Source organism: Eubalaena glacialis, chromosome 14, assembly GCF_028564815.1.
Source record: "Eubalaena glacialis isolate mEubGla1 chromosome 14, mEubGla1.1.hap2.+ XY, whole genome shotgun sequence".
NCBI lineage: Eukaryota > Metazoa > Chordata > Mammalia > Artiodactyla > Balaenidae > Eubalaena > Eubalaena glacialis.
The window spans coordinates 59905629-59917593 of record NC_083729.1 but is presented as its reverse complement, the minus strand read 5'-3'; positions in this window follow the sequence as shown (position 1 = coordinate 59917593).

Below are 11965 nucleotides of genomic sequence, written 5' to 3'. Positions count from 1 at the left end.
CACATGTATTTCTTTTGTAAAAGATTCCTGACTTCATGTCTCCCCAAGACTCTGTCAGGATGATCTCACCTTCTGAAATCGGCAGGGAATAAGCATTCTGATTTCATTCCAGCTCAAGAACAGAAAGGTGGTTGTTAAGCAGAAATTGTCCAGTCAGTAATCAGACAAGCCCAGTCACTTCTTCTCAAAAAGATTCTGGCCAAATGCTGGAGATACTTTCTGCAGATAAGATTGACCTTGAACACACAGACTCCTATAAGAGCCAGAAGTCCTGTTTTTTTTAAGTCCTGGTTGCTTTCGAGGGCCCCTGTAAAGGAAAAGGAGACCTGGGAGGAGTGGACTAATGTGAAACCTTTCTCATTACAAGAACATAGAAATGCGGGATAAAATGAAAACCAAATTAGTCCAGTTGCTGGAACTGAAGAGGTAATGGAGAAACACAGCCGGAAGTGGTGAGTGGTGCCCTAGCTAGCGAGGGGTGTGGGTGTATCTGTCTGTGCTCTTATTAGACTGGGGTAGGGCCCGTGCAGAGATGAGAGTGAAGGCCTTGGGCCAGTGCCAGCCAGAGGCCTAAACAAGAAAGAAAAAGGTGGGGGGGCTTGCAGGGCCGAACTCTCCAAGAAAGGAGGACTAGGAAAAAAAATCCAGTCGTTAAGGAACATGCCAAGAAAGTTTGCTTCTGCCTGGATTCTGGGTGAAAAAAATTAAAGCCTTTTGTGAAAAAGTGAAATCCCAAGCTTCCGCTTTGAGAGGTTCTGGAGACAATCTACACTATCTATGAATTGGGGACATCCTAGATTAAAAAACGCATGTAAAGAGTGGTCCTGGTTATGTTACTGTTAGGACACATGCAGACGCAGATGAGAAGTCACTCTGGTCATAGGAGTTTTCCATTGAAAACTCAAGCTGAGTTAATGATGATCTTTCAGCAAAAATTTACAAAATACCTTATGGAAAGATCCACCATGAACAAGAATTTGCAGATGCAGCAAGCAGGAGTGTCAGCAATCCCCACCTTGAGATCATAGAAAAGCAGTCTGAAAGAGACCATAAATATAGGGATGTTTACATGATTAAAGAGATAAAAAGAAAAAATAGAAGCCACAATGAAAGAATAACCATTATGAAAAAGAGTGGGAGTAATACTGATAATACAATATATTTGTGTTCATGTTCAGATTTAAAAATAAGTAGACTTAAACTGAGGAAAATGGGTTGCCACCAGCCAACCAACCAACCACCCAACCAACAAACAAAATAACAAAAACCAACAACATCTCCTCCGTTTCCCCCACAAAACCCAAAGTACAAAAAAAGCCTCCGAAAGCCATATCTTGGAAAGAGAAAATGGGAGGCCCTCATTTTGTCCTTGTGTATTTCAACCCACTGAAGTTTAGCATGGTTTATACACTCTTGTAAACTGTACCAGTCAGCATTAGGTTTATCATCAGGATAAGAATGCAGACACTAAACTTGGTTGCCTAGGACACCAAAATAATCTTTCTATTACAGTATGATAACGGAAAGAAATGGAAATACTGGGCCAGTAAAGTTCCTGTGAGCAGCCCCATATGATCACACAGTGGAAGAGAATGAATAGGGAATCTGAGTGGAGTCATGAGATGGGCAAAGGAAGTTTAAAAAAATCGTATAATTGTACAATTCAAGCATACGTGGTAGAGAACTTGGGCGCTGGACATGCCTGGTGGTCAGCCACCATCAATCTAATGAATCAGTGTTAGCTTTGCTTCTTCCTGCACATGCTCTATCCCAGTGTTGCTACAGAGACAGTCGAGTCCACTCTCTTGTTAGTACCTGGATTTGGGTTGCAAGTGACATGGCTGTAGAAAAAAGAAGAAAAAGGTTGGACAGGAAAAAAGAAAACTGCCATGATTTGAGATTGTATGATGGCCAACATGGACCATCTATGAGAATCTATAGGCAAAATATTCGAATAATGAGAGTTTAGAAAGGTTACTGGAAATGATCAATGTACAAAATCATTAGTAAAAAAATTTAGAAAATTTAATGAAAAATACTATTTACAATAACAACAGTAATAAAAAACTATGAACTCTTAGAAACAGATATAATAAAAGAGTGCAAGAGCATCATGAAAAAAAATCAAAACAATTTATTGAAAATATAAAATAAGACCTAAGTAGTTGGAGACAAAATACCATGGATAGAAAGACTTGATATCATAAAAGATGTCAATTTTTGTCCAAATTAAAGTCTGTTGATTCCAATAGAAATTCCCAAGAATTTTTTTACAGAACTTGACAAAATAGGTCTAAATATTCAAACAAAAGAGGGAATGCCAAAAGTATTCAAAAAATCTTAAATAATCATCATAATTGTAATGATGATGAGAGATTTGCCCTTCCAGATTTCAAAAATTTATACAAAACTATAGCATATAGCTTAAACAGTGTGATATAGGCATAGGATAGAGAAATCTACCAGTGAAACAGAATAGAGAGTGTAGAAATGGACTTATGTACATTGGGAATTTGGCTTATGACAAATGTAGCATTACAAGGCAGCAGGGATAGAGCAGACTATTTAATAAATGGTCTTGGACAATAAACTATGGAAAAAGATAAAATAGGATTCCTACCTCACCACATACACACACACTTCTAGCAGGATTAAAATATAAATGTAGAATGTAAAACTTTAAGATTTTAAGAAGAAAATATAGAGCAATATTTTCATAACTTTAGGGTATGGAAAATGTTTTAAAATAAGACAAAATAGGAAAAAAAGTTAAAGAGGAAAGTTTGATAAATTTAACTACATGAAAATGAGAAGATGTTTGCAACATATATAGCTAATAAAGAACTAGTGTGCAGAATATATATACAAAAAGTCTTGAAAGCTAATGATAAGGATCCAGGCAATAAAATTGGTAATTTATAGAATAGACAATTGAGTGGGTGAGGATAAAGTAAGGAGAAGCTTGTTTTGTTAGTAATGAGGGAAATGCAAAATAAAATAAGAAATCATTTCACACGACCAGATTGACAAAAATAGAAAGTCTGGTAACACTAATGTTTTTCAAACTGTTTGTTATGACCCATCAGTAAGTTGTGAAATCAGATTAATGAATCACTGCCAACATGACAAAATAAAATTATAATAGAAAGAAAATATCAGCATGTGCTGATAGTAATGAAACAGTAAGTATTTTCATGAAAGTTTTGATTCAGCTTATGTTCACACGCACACACACGGGTATATATGTATACATACACATGTGTGCATGTGCGTATTTATGGGGTCAAAATGTAAAATGCATTTTTTACACTGAATGTGGTAGAAAAGTGTAAAGCCTCTGTTTTACATACAGCAAAAACAATATTATATGTTTACAGATCCCATAGGATGTGTGGGAGTGATAAATACCGTGTTAGAAGAGTGGTTTCCTCTGGAGTGGGAGGGAAGAAGACATGAGGTCAGAGTGTGAAGATTTCACTCCATCTATGTTGATAGTTTACAAAATACATGTGAAACAAAAATGCAAACAGTGTTAATATCTGTTAAGTCTAGGATAAGCATGGGTGTCCATTACAGTATTATCTGTAATTTTCCATATGTTTGAAATGTTTCACAATTAAAAAAAACCTTAAAATTTAACCAACAATAAAAGGTATGGGCATGTGTGTGGGGAGGGAAGAAGGACTCATATGGCTGCAAGAGACTTGCAGCAAAGGGACAAGGTGTGTTCACGTCTCTGTGGCCAAAAGTCTCAGGAGGTTCTGGGCCTCAGGACCAGTAGTCTGGGCAGCCAACTGCCATGTGTTGATGTGGCCTCACTGCTGTCCCTTCACTCTGGGCTGGTATTGTCACCGATTTTATTCTTCTCCATTAGATCACAGGCCATTTTCATCACCCTCTTCAGCAACCTGCACTGGGCAGGGCAGCCCAGCTATAGGAAGTTACTGCTAGCTATTTACTTAACATTCTTTCCCCAGGATCCCATTGGTTCTCTGGCCTTGGAATTCTTTTTTCCCCCAGCTTTATTGAGATATAATTGGCCTACCACATTGTGTAAGTTTAAGGTGTAAAATGTGATGCGTGATTACCACCATAGAGTTAATTAACATCTCCATTACTTAACATAATTATCATTTCTTTTTCTGTGGTCAGAACATGAAGATCTACTCTCAGAAACTTTCAAGTATACAATGCAGTATTGTTAACTATAGTCACCATGCTGTACATTAGATCCCCAGAACTTACTCATCTTATAACTGGAGGTTTGTACCCTTTCACTGACATTTCCCCATTTCCCCCACCCTCCCACCCCAGCACTACCATTCTACTCTCTGTTCCTATGAGTTCAGTTTTTTTAAGATTCCACATAAAGTGATATCATACAGGATATGTCTTTCTCTGTCTGACTCATTCTACCTAGCATAATCTGTCGAGGTCCATCTATGTTGTTGCAAGTGGTGGGATTTCCTTCTTTCTTAAATAATATTCCATATATATATGTACCACATCTTCTTTATCTATTTGTAGATGGACCCTCAGGTTGTTTCCATATCTTGTTATTGTGAATAATGCTGTAATGAACATGGGAGTGCCGATATCTCTTTGAAATGCTGATTTCATTTCCTTTGGATATATGCCCAGAAGTGGGATTGCTGGATCATATGGTAGTTCTATTTTTAATTTTTTGAGGAACCTTCATACTCCTTCATTTCCATAATGGCTGTATCAGTTTACATTCCCACCAACAGTGCACAGAGTTTCCCTTTACTCCACATCCTCACCAACACATGTGGTCTCTTTTTGATAATAGCCATCCTAACAGGAGGGAGGTGATATCTTATTGTGGTTTTGACTTGCATTTCCCTGGTGATTAGCTGTGTTGAGCATATTTTCATGTATGTACCTGTTGACTATCTGTATGTGTTCTTTGGGAAAATGTCTATTCAGTTCCTTTGCCCATTTTTAAACCAGGTTGTTTGTTTGCTATGAGCTGTATGAGTTCCTTATATATTTTGGATATGAACTCCTTATCAGATAGATGATTTGCAAATATTTTCTTCCATTCTGTAGGTTGTTTTTTCATTTTGTTGATTGTTTCATTTGCTGTGCAGAAGCTTTTTAGTTTGATATAGTTCCACTTATTTATTTGTGCCTTTGTTGCTTGTGCTTTTGATGTCGTATCCAAAAAATTGTTTCTAAGACCAAGGTCAAGGAGTTTTCCCCATGTTTTCTTCTAGAAGTTTTATGGTTTCAGGTCTTATATTTAAGCCTTTAATTCATTTTGAGTTAATTTCTGCGAGTTGTATAAGATAGGGGTCCAATTTCATTTTTCTGCATGTGATTATTCAGTTTTCCCAGCACCATTCATTGAAGAAACTAGCCTTTCTCCATTGAGTTTTGTTGACTCCCTTGCCAAATATTAGTTGACCTTGTAGACAAGGGTTTAATTCTGGGGTCTCAATTCTGTTCTATTGGTCTATGTGTCTATTTTTAATGTCAGTGCCATACTGTTTTGATTACTATAGCTTTGTAATATGGTTTAAAATCAGGAAGTGTGATGGCTCCAGCTTTGTTTTTCTTTCTCAAGATTGCTTTTGCTGTTCAGAGTCCTTTGTGGTTTCTTATGAGTTTCAGGATTTTTTTTTTTCTATTTCTGTGAAAAATGCCATTGGAATTTTGATAAAGACTGCACTGAATCTATAAGTGGCTTTGGGTAGTATGGACATTTTAACAATATTAATTCTTCTGATCCATGAACATAGGATATCTTTCCAGGTATTTGTGTCTTTTTAAATTTCTTTCATCAAAGTCGTATAGTTTTCATTCTACCGATCTTTCACCTCCTTTGTTAAATTTATTCCTCAGTGTTTTATTGTTGTTGATGTTATTGTGAATAAGATTGTTTTCTTTATTTCTTTTTCAGATATTTCATTGTTAGTGTATAGAAGTGCAATTGACTTTATATGTTCATTTTGTATCCTACAACTTTACTGAATTCATTGATTAGTTCTAACAGTTTTTTGGTGGCAACTTTATGATTTTCTCTATATAATATCATGTCATCTGCACAGACAATTTTACTTCTTCCTTTCTTATTTGGATGGCTTTTTTTCTTGATTAACTGCCCTGCCTAGGATTTCCAGTTCTGTGTTGAATACAGGTGGTGAAAGGGGGCACCCTTGTCTTGTTCTTGATCTTAGAAGAAAGCTTTCAACTTTTCACTGTTGAGTATGATGTAGGCTGTGGGCTTGTCATTTATGGCCTTTATTATGTTGAGATATGTTCCTTTTATATCCAGTTTGTTGAGAGTTTTTATTGTGAAAATATGTTATATTTTGACAAATGTTTTTTCTGCATGTATTGAGATGATCATATGCTTTTTATCCTTCATTCTTTTAATGTGATGTATTGCATTTATTGATATGCATATATCTAACCATCCTTGCATCCCAGGGATAAATCCCACTTAATCATGGTGTTTAATCCTTTTAATGTGCTGTTGGATTCAGTTTCCTAGTATTTTGTTAAGAATTTTTGCATCTATATTCATCAGGGCTAATAGCCTGTAGTTTTCTTATAGTGCCCTTGTCTAACTTTGGTTTCAGGGTAATGCTGACTTTGCAAAATGAGTTTGGAACTGTTTCCTCCTTTTCAGTTTTTGGGAAGAGTTGGAGAATAATTGTCATTAATTTTTCTTTAAATGTTTAGTAGAATTCACAAGGAAGCCATCTGGTCCTGGGCTTTTCTTTGTTGGGAGATTTTTTGATTACTGATTCAATCTCCTTAGTCATTGTTGGTCTGTTCAGATTTCCTATTTCTTCATGATTCAGTCTTGGTAGATTGTATGTTTCTAGGAATTTATCCATCTCTTCTAGGTTATCCAATTTGTTGGCATATAATTATTTATGGTAGTTTCTTTTTTAAAAAAAATTAATTAATTAATTAATTTATGGCTGCATTGGGTCTTCGTTGCTGGGTGTTGGCTTTTCTCTAGTTGCAGCGAGCAGGGGCTACTCTTTGTTGCAGTGTGCGGGCTTCTCATTGTGGGGGCTTCTCTTGCTGTGGAGCACAGGCTCTAGGCGTGTGGGCTTCAGTAGTTGTGGCACGCAGGCTCAGTAGCCGTGGTGCATGGGCTTAGTTGCTCTGTGGCATGTGTGATCTTATTGGACCAGGGCTTGAACCCATGTCCCCTGCACTGGCAGGCGAATTCTTAAGCACTGCACCACCAGAGAAGTCCCTATGGTAGTTTCTTATGATCCTTTGTATTTCTGTGGTATCAGCTGTAATTTGTCCTCTTTCGTTTCTGATTTTATTTACTTGAGTCTTCTTTCTTTTCTTCTTAGTTAGACTAGCTAAAGGATGGTCAATTTTGTTTATCTTCTCAAAAAACCAACTCTTATTTCTGATGATCTTTTCTATTATTTTTCTGGTCTCTGTTTCATTTATTTCTGCTCTGATCTTTATTTCCTTCTTTCTGTTAACTTTGGGCTTAGTTTGTTCTTTTCCTAGTTCCTTGAAGTGTAAAGTTAGATTGTTTATTTGAGATCTTTCTTTTTTCTTGATGTAGGTGTTAATTGCTATAAACTCCCTCCTAGAGCTACTTCTGCTACATCTCCTAGGTTTTGCTGTGTTGTGTTTCCATTTGATACAAGATCTTTTTTGGTTTTTCTTTTGATTTCTTCTTTGATCCATTGGTTGTTCAGGAGTGTGTTGTTTAATTTCCACATTTTTTTGTGTGTGTGTATTTTCCAGTTTTTCTCCTGTTATTGATTTCTAGTTTCATTGTGTGTGGTCAGGGTTTTCTTGTCTGCATACCATACTTGGAATGATTTCAATCTTCTTAAATTTGCTAAGGCTCGTTTTGTGACCTATCATATAATTGATCCTGGTGAATGTTTCTTGGTTGAAAGTTTTTTGTTTTTTTTTTTCATTCAGCACTTTGAATATATCATCCTATTCTCCTGGCCTGGAATGTTTCTGCTGAGAAATCTTCTGATAGCTTAAAACAGCTATTTTGAAATCTTTACTGGGTAGATCACAGATCTCCATGCCTTTGGTGTCAGTTACTGAAAGATTATTGTGATCCTCTGGAGGTGTCATGTTTCCTTGAGTTTTTGTGTTTTTTAAAGTCTTGTGTTGTTATCTTCACATTTGAAATAGCAGTCACCTCCTCCACTCTTTACTGACTGATCTCTCCAATGTGTCCAGATTTATATATATATTTTGCTCCAACACTGTGCTAGAATTTCTCTGCTGGATGCCTGGACTCCCACAAGGTCTCTCTCCCCTGTGGGTGATTGTCTAAGACAGTGTTCTCCAGGGGTTCTTGGACCACAGCTGAGAGGGGCTAGAGCTGGTTTACACACCACTGTAGGATCCACAGTCAGGACTGAGGTCTGTATGTCTACTACCTGACACATGGGTGGATGAGACTCCTCTGAGGTCCCTTGGCATATGGTGATGGATCCCACATCTCCCACAAAGACACTTTTATCTGGATGGATGCCAAATTGTTGTTGTGGGGTGGGATACAAGCAAGGGACTTCTTTTTTGGCCATCCTGCTGATATTACTCCCTTAGGATTCTTAGTAGAAAAGTTTTCCCATTATTTTTAAATAGTGAAATATATCAGACTTACTAAAAGCTTAGAGAATAATTTACCAATACCCACGTATGCATCATTTAGCTTAAGATATAAGAAAAGTGCATTTGAAACTGTGCCTTCCTCTGCATCCCATTACCCACCTCTCTTTCTAGTTCTGAGGTTGGTGTTTATCATGCCCCTGCATAGATTTATTACATACACTTTTAGCTTTAAATAATACATTGCATTACTTTGCATGTTTATAAACTTTATAGAGATGGGATAATGCCACATGTATCCTTCTACAACTTCTTTTTTCACTCAATATTATGTGTTCTGAGATTTATCCAGATAGATACTACTAGCTCTAGTTCATTTTTATGAATATGCCACCATTTATTTATCCATCTAGGTTGCTTTCATTTTTTACTATTCCAAATAATACTGCAGAGAACATTCTGGTTCATGTTTCCTGGAGCACACTTAGGAGCTTCTGTGGCTGGGTTGAAGGGTAGGCATACTCCCCATATTTCATGGGTAACAGAATGTGAAATGCAAACCGTCTTGTATCTTACAGTTCTGGCAGGGACCTCAAAGTCTGGTCCCAGTTTTTCCTGATGTACAGTTTATCTTGTTTTTATTGATTTGTAGAAGTTTTAAAAATGTTTTCTGGAGACCACTTCTTTGCCGGTTATATTCATTGTAAATGCAATCGCCCAAGTTTTTCTCTTTGTTACTGTTTACTGTGCTTAAAATAATTTTTAAAATTCTAAGTGAGTCAAATTTATGAATCTTTTCCTTTATTGTTTGTGCCTTTTGGGTCTTATTTAAGAATTTTTTCATCAAGCCTTCTAATGGAAGGATTTCTCTCTTAATTGTAGCAGTTTACTTTTAGTGACATAATAGGTTTTAGTTTATATCTTCGGGTAGCGTCCTCTGTGCCCTGGTTCTCTGCTCATCCCTGTAAACTATGACTTATAACTGCAGAGACTCAAGCAGCTTCCAGGTCTGCCAGACCCATCTCATCTCAGGGGTGGTGTCATCTTGACCTGTCTCATCTTAATTCTCCAAAAGAATGACCATAATCTAGTCAGTGAGCTTGGTTAGAATTTTTCCAGCAAAAAGCCTTGTTGAAATTCTTCTCTGGAATAGAGTTAGATAGAGATTGATAATTAGACAATACAGACGGTTTAGTATGGGTTTTGGAGCAAGATAGACTGGTTTTAAAATCCCAGTCAAGTCACTCGTTCTGAGTCTTAGTTTTTTTATCTATAATATGGGGATAATGATGTCTAAAGTGGAGAATGTGACAAGTATTAAATGTATAATCCTGGACTTAGAGCGATTGTAATAAACGATGATAGCTAAATTTATTAAGCACTTAATATGTGCTAGTCACAGAGCTAAATGTTTTACATGAATTATGTCACTTGGTCCTTATGACAATTCTCTGAAGTTAAATACCACTACTGTGACAATGTAGGAGTTAAGGTAAAGGTTTTTTTAAAATAATTAATTAATTAATTAATTAATTAATTTTTTGACTGTGTTGGGTCTTTGTTTCTGTGCGAGGGCTTTCTCTAGTTGCGGCGAGCGGGGCCCATTCTTCATCACGGTGCGCGGGCCTCTCACTGTCGCGGCCTCTCTTGTTGCGGAGCACAGGCTCCAGACGCGCAGGCTCAGTAGTTGTGGCTCACGGGCCCAGTTGCTCCGCAGCATGTGGGATCTTCCCAGACCAGGGCTCGAACCCGTGTCCCCTGCATTGGCAGGCAGATTCTCAACCACTGCGCCACCAGGGAAGCCCCAAGGTAAAGGTTTTGATTGCATTCGAATCCCAGCTCAGCTACTTACTGTGTGACTTTCAGCTCTTGCATTTTGGTTTTTTCATTTGTAAAGTAGAAATATGATAATAGTATATTTGTTAGATTTTTTAGGGCTGCTGTAACAAAGTGCCACAAGTGGAGTGGCTTAACTAGAAATTTTTGTCTCAGAGTTCTGTAGGCTGGAAGTCTGAGATTAAGGTGTTAGCAGGGCCATGCTCCCTCTGAAGGCACTGGGGAAGGATCTGTTCCAGGCCTCTCTCCTAGCTTCTGCTATTTCCTTGGCTTGTGGCAGTATAGTATTCTTTCTGTGTGCATGTGTTGGTGTCCAAATTTCCTTTTTTTAAGATAAGGACATCAGCTACATTGGATTAGGGGTCCATTCTACTCCAGAATGACCTCATTTTAACTAAGTACATCTATAATGACCCCTCCAAATAAGGTCACATTCTGAGGTGCAGGGGGAGGGAGGTAGGACTCCAACATATGAATTTTGGGAGGACACAATTCAACTCATAACAATATACATGAATGTTTGTCATGAAGATAAAAAGCGTTGACAAATGTAGAGAATGTAAACACTGGTACATAGAAAATGATCAATAAAGTGTTAGCGGAGAAAAGGGAACCCTCTTGCACTGTTGGTGGGAATGTAAATTGATACAGCCACTATGGAGAACGGTATGGAGGTTCCTTAAAAAACTAAAAATAGAACTACCATATGACCCAGCAATCCCACTACTGGGCATATACCCTGAGAAAACCATAATTCAAAAAGAGTCATGTACCAAAATGTTCATTGCAGCTCTATTTACAATAGCCAGGACATGGAAGCAACCTAAGTGTCCATCAACAGATGAATGGATAAAGAAGATGTGGCACATATATACAATGGAATATTACTAATGAACCTACTGGCAGGGAAGGAATAAAGACGTAGACATAGAGAATGGACTTGAGGACACGGCGGGGAGGGAGAAGCTGGGGCAAAGTGAGAGTAGCATCGACATATATACACTATTGAATGTAAAATAGTTAGCTAGTGGGAAGCAGCAGCATAGCACAGGGAGATCGAAGAAGAAACGAAACTGGGTTATTTGTAGTGAGGTGGATGGACCTAGAGTCTGTCATACAGAGTGAAGTAAGTCAGAAAGAGAAAAACAAATACCGTATGCTAACACATATATATGGAATCTAAAAAAAAAAAAAAATGGTCATGAAGAACCTAGTGGCAAGATGGGAATAAAGATGCAGACCTACTAGAGAATGGACTTGAGGATACGGGGAGGGGGAAGGGTAAGGTGGGACAGAGTGAGAGAGTGGCATGGACATATATACACTACCAAACGTAAAATAGATAGCTAGTGGGAAGCAGCCGCATAGCACAGGAAAATCAGCTTGGTGCTTTGTGACCACCTAGAGGGGTGGGATAGGTAGAGTGGGAGGGAGGGAGACGCAAGAGGGAAGAGATATGGGGATATATGTAAATGTATAACTGATTCAATTTGTTATAAAGCAGAAACTAACACACCATTGTAAAGCAATTATACTCCAATAAAGA